Source organism: Protopterus annectens, chromosome 9.part0 (assembly GCF_019279795.1).
Source record: "Protopterus annectens isolate FY-2018-M chromosome 9.part0, PAN1.0, whole genome shotgun sequence".
NCBI lineage: Eukaryota > Metazoa > Chordata > Ceratodontiformes > Protopteridae > Protopterus > Protopterus annectens.
The window spans coordinates 221,613,906-221,619,905 of NC_056743.1; positions in this window are offsets into that span (position 1 = coordinate 221,613,906).

Below are 6,000 nucleotides of genomic sequence, written 5' to 3' on the forward strand. Positions count from 1 at the left end.
ACATCCTGCAGCTAGGCCGCACTGAGACCAACGACTGGTGTCAGAACCATAGCCTTAAGTTCAAAGCCAAAAAATGTGTCATCATCCCCTTTTCAAAAAACTCAGTTCCCATGAATTGCCACACCAATGGTAGTCCACTGAACACAGAAGGCATTGTAAGAGAACTGGGAAAACAGGTTGACAGCAACCTCTCTTTTGACCACCACATTGCCACTGTGGTCAAAAAGTCCTAAGTGGCACATCTCAATACTAAGACTTTTGCATCCAGGAAGAAAGGGGTTATTGTCCCTCATTAAGCCATTCACTGATTATACTGCCCCATTTGGCAGTACCTCTCTAGACACCTGCAACAACTGGAGAGGCCATAAAATTATCTCACAAAGAGGATCCTAGGCCTTAGACTCAAAAAACTCCAACTATTCTCTGTCTCATATCATTTACTTAGAGGCAATCTCTGTTTGACTTACAAAGCCATATCTGCCCAGCTCTTTTAGAAATGCTACATCTAAAGAAATCCCAATCCCTCCATACCACATGCTCCAGAAACCTCAACCTCATTACCACAATAAACAGAACATGCTGGAGGGATAGGTTCATAACCCAGAGACTGCCCATGCTATGGAATAGACTTCCCATACATGTCAAACAGAGCACCTCACTAGCCCTTTTCAAGAGAAATCTTGATGAGTTGATGGGAAATAGAAAACTCACCCTGGGGATCACTCCAGTGGCTCTACTCGACAGAGGCACTGGGAACTAATGTCAGGTGTTACGATGCCAGGGTAATCCTATGGGCTAGGCTTGTAAAGGCTCCAGGGCCATTAGCCTAGTACTCACCTATGACCCTATGAACAACATGGCTTCCTTCATTCCCACAGTAAAAGCGCTGCTCTTATAACTTATTTAGATACTGTCAATAAAGCTACAGATAATGGCAAACGTCTCTTTCTTATTTCTAGACTTGTCTAAAGCCTTCAATACACACACAGCATACTTCTACTTCAAATGTCCTCACTAGGTCTCTGTCAGCCTGCCCTTGTCTGGTTCAAAAGCTACCTATCCAGTAGGTATCAGTCAGTAAAATGGTACTCCATGCTTTATCCTTATGTCACAATCACCACTAGTGTACCACAAGGCTCTATCCTTGATCCCCTCCTCTTTAACATTTTTACCAACACCCTTATACAATATGCAGATGATTCCACTCTCATTTGCACATCTGAGAATGTGGTACACCTCGAAAAAATTACTCAGAAAGCTTTAACAGCCACTAAAACATGAGTTTGTAACTCACAACTCGTGCTCAACCCAAAAAAGACCAAACTACTTATTTTTTTTTCTCACCAAATCCCTCTCTCATGAAAAAACAAAATGTAAAGTGTTTTCTCTTGATAATACAACCATTGAAATCATTTCTCATAGCAAATTATTAGGGGTGATAGTGGATGATAAGCTTACATTTGGCCTGCATATACAAAATTGCATAAGAAAAAAATCATCAAAAACTAGAAATATACAGAGCCAAAACCTTTCTCACCAATGCAACTAAAGCTACACTTGTCACTATGTATCTCCTCCCCACACTTCTCTATGGTGCCCCCATCCTTACTAACCTACAGGCTTCACAGAAATGAAAATCTGAACGATACTGTAACAAAGTTACTAAGTTTGTAGCAAATACCCCTTTCAGATCCCACCACTGTATAACACTGAAAAGCCTAAATTGGTTAGAACTGCACAACTTCTTACCACCAATAAAAATATCCAGCATCCATCTGACTGTCCAGCACTAAAAGACATTCTACACAACTATGTTCCCAGTTGGTCATTGCAATCTAGTGACCAAAATCTCGTCTGTCTACAAACCTATTAAATCTGCTGGGCATTGTCTATACTTGTACAAGTTTACTAAAGCCTGGAACTCCTTATCTGTATCCATCAGGTCAGTACCTTCCACTCACATTTTTCAGAACCAATCTGAAAGACTTCCTAGCTAAAATATGGCTCTGTTCTTGCTCTAAACCAGGATAAACTATAACCCTAAATGTGAGCAAGTACCTTTTCATTCCTTATACTTCCTTTATTTGCCTTCTTCACTTATGCCCTTACTTCTATCAAACTCTCTTACCTGACGTCCTCTCTAAATTTATCAAAAGCCTGTTTTTCCCTTACTTCATATTGCAATTCCTGTTTGTATTACACTAACCTTTATTTTCTCTACAAACTGATTAATAATTCTATAAATATTAAATGATTGTCATATTGGCTTGATTCTTAACCAATGTTTTTATATATTATCACTAATTTGTTATAATTTATTTAAACTGCAGATGTTTTTGTTTTATTTTTGAAGATTGTAAAATTATTGTTCTTAAAATGTTTTGTAATAATTTAAAGCTTTTCTTAGAGGCCTTCCACTAAAAATAGGATTTAAACTAGTAAGACTTTCCCAGTAATCAAATGTCACTAAATAAATCTCTAAATAAATAAATAACTAAGATAAATATGTAAGAGTGTCACCTTTTCACTAAATTGTAACAGAACTATACATTGCTTTCTTACCTTTCTAACTAATTTTGTTTTTATGCCCTGGTTACAACTTTCTAAATAATTTTGAACTATATATAACCTGTTCATTGCTCTTGAGTGAACCTGGGTCATGGCTGAACAGGATTGTCTGTTCAGTTTGCCTACCCTCTTAACAAACAAACAAATAATCACATGAATTAATAAAATGGGATCATTAGGTGATGCTTGTCCAAAGTGCACAAGGAATTTTAAGGTATACTTAGCTAGAGTAAACCAATATTCAATTTGTTGAGTATTGACGAGATTGGCAATAGAACTTAAGGTCATATTTTTCCAAAAAACAAGGAAGGAAGGAAGGAAGGAATAAAACAAGGAGCATTCATTAATTATTAGACAGTTTTTCTTTGCAAAGGAAGTACTGGATACATTTGCCATTACATAATTTGTTCAGGCATGGATGATTAAGGGTAAATCTTTCTTTCTCTAGGAAGGAATTAATGCTAAGGTCACAGCCTTATTATATATTAATTTGACTACGACTATGTCTAGAAGTTGATGTAAAATAGAATATGAAGCAAGTATGTTTGAAATGCTAAAGCTACAAGTCCTGCTTGAGGGGCATAAATGTGGGAGATTGGCCATATGCAGGCAAATTCAAATGCTACGTTTACTAGTTGATACAGGTAAATATAGTTGCGATAAAGGCTTATATCATATTATATTGTTCTTTATGTATCACTTAGAAGCAAAACAGAAATTAATGGAATTCAGCTGTTATAGCTCATGCTTGCTTATGAGTTGTCACTGGAAGAATGTTTACATATGTCAACTTGCCTCATAAGTCCTGGGCTGTTAATATCACCGTTGACTACTCCATAAGGATGTGGGAAGATATCTGCTTAAAATTTAATGCTTGGTAGCACTGTGATGTAAAAAAATAATAACTTTATTGTCAGACTGAAATTAACAATAACCTGCTTGCACCAACAGTTTCAGTCGTGGTAGTTGTGGTCAACCAGATATCTGCTTCCCACATGTTAATAAATCGGTGATCATTTATCACATTAATAAATCAGTGGACATTTTACAGTCACTCAAAAGAAAAGAGAAACGGGGACTTGTTCATAGCCTTTTTGACTTATGTGAGAAGGTTGTAGCAGCCCCAGAGGACCTAATTTGAGAAGCAGCTACTCTGACATCCTTATCTCTTCTATAAGCCACGATACAAGGTCACTAAATAAGTGGTCTTCAGAAGCAAGGAAGTCATTCTGCAGGTACAATTCTCCTTGGATTAGAGTTAGCTATAAAGAAGACTAACCAAAATCTACAAGGCAAGCACAATGTAACCAAATAACACAAAGTCACCGCAACTGAAAAGAAAATAGTTGTTTATTCCAAAATCACTTCCAGAATGAGCGCTTTCGTCTGCTTCAAGCAAACTTCCTCAGATAAAAAACTCACTGGTGCATTCCTTTTTATACAAAATTATCTAACCAAGTAATAAAACAATAATTCAATAATTCAATGAATTACTTAAATAGTTAATTAAAATCTTAAATTTGCAGTACACAAAAACTTTTTATCTTTTCTAAAACCTAGACTGACCAAGTAGTGCAAAAAATGATGCACAAATGATACAAGAATGATTAATACAACCAAGGGACATTATATAAAGTTACACAAAAACAGAAATGGTGAATTGATTAAAATAATTGAAAATAAAAAGAAATATATATATATATATATATATATATATATGTATGTGATAAATGTAGTTTTATTATTAATGCTGCATGTCTCTCAAGTAATTATAGACTGTAACTTATACCAAGTCTGCTCTACCAGATAATATGGCTTTGATGTTTATATATGTTAAGTAATTCATTGAATTATTGAATTATTGTTTTATTACTTGGTTAGATCATTTTGTATAAAAAGGAGTGCACCAGTGAGTCTTTTATCTGAGGAAGCTTGCTTGAAGCAGACGAAAGCGCTCATTCTGGAAGTGATTTTGGAATAAACAACTATTTTCTTTTCAGTTGCGGTGACTTTGTGTTATTTAGCTATAAATAAGGCCAATACACAGAGTTTTGCTAGATAATAAAGATATAGTAATAATAATAATAATAATACATTTTAGTCTTCTCAGCAATTTGTCACTAGCAGGAAAGAGGAGGAATTCAGCACAGTGAGCTTTCAGAGTGGACTTTTATTGCACATCTGCAAGAATATGAATGTGTGGGCAAAACATGACTAAAGGCCTTAGCACACAAAATGGAAGGTGTTAGTAATAGGAGTTACAATGAAAAACATAATAAAAAAAACAATAAATGACAAATAATATTTACAGAGATTTAAGATGCCATAGGTACAATACTATGAATCAGACAAGATGTTGGTGAGAAAGAATAGGTGACTACAAGGCAGAAATGTAAGAAAGATTTATTATTTACTAGGCCTTGGTCAGGAATCAGGAGTAGAGAGCTAGAGACCAAGGCAGAGGAAATCACTGAGTGCTGTATTTTTGGCAACAGAGGAAGAAAAAAGAGATGATGCTTACATAACTGAAACTTTCAGCTTAAAATTTTGCTCATGGCCTGGATTTTAACCCTGATGTCTGCTCACTGACTTTGTGAAATATCATATGTTCTTATCATGTCTGTGTGATGGAGTTTAACTGTCTTGCAATAATGCATTTCTCTTTCACTCTGACTCTCTCTCCGTCCCTTTCTCACTTTATCTTTGAACCCTTGAACTTGTGTCATGGGAAAGAACTAAAACATGTCTGAGAAACAAACATATGCTAGTAATAAATAATTTGTTGATGATTAGGGTTGCCACCTTTTAAGCGAACCAAAGTGGGACATGGCGGTTTGGCCAGTATGACACTGGCCACACCCCCTACCATGACAAAACCACAACTATGGTGGAGATACAGTTAAGGGAACCACTAAACATGCCCCCATCCCTCCAAAAGATAAAGTTATACACACTTAGAAGCCACACCCCATCTTTAATGGTATTCATACCTCTCAAACTCTTAGTGCAAGAAATCTGGACAAAGCCTGATAAAATGTGTGAACAAAATCCCAAAAATAGGGACATATTTTAAATATTGCTCTTATAAACATAGAAAGTTGCTTGAGTAACAAGGTTCGTGCTAACATACATTTTCCGAAAGATTTGAAGTCTGAAACTCAAATTTATGTTATTATTCAGTAACTTCAGTCCTCAGATCTTCCCAATTACTTGCCAGAAAAACACAAATTTTATGACGAATAGACCAAAAAATATGAGGCAAAAAAAATTCTGGACATTCTGTAAAAATCTGGACAGTTCAGATGTATAGGCTGGCTTGATTGCATGACGGCTTGATGGCTGGCTAAATGTTTGCTTGTAGGTCGTGGTCATGGTTGTAGTTATAAAAAAAAAATGAAAAGATAAATCCCAGTTTTCTATAAGCAGCTGTGG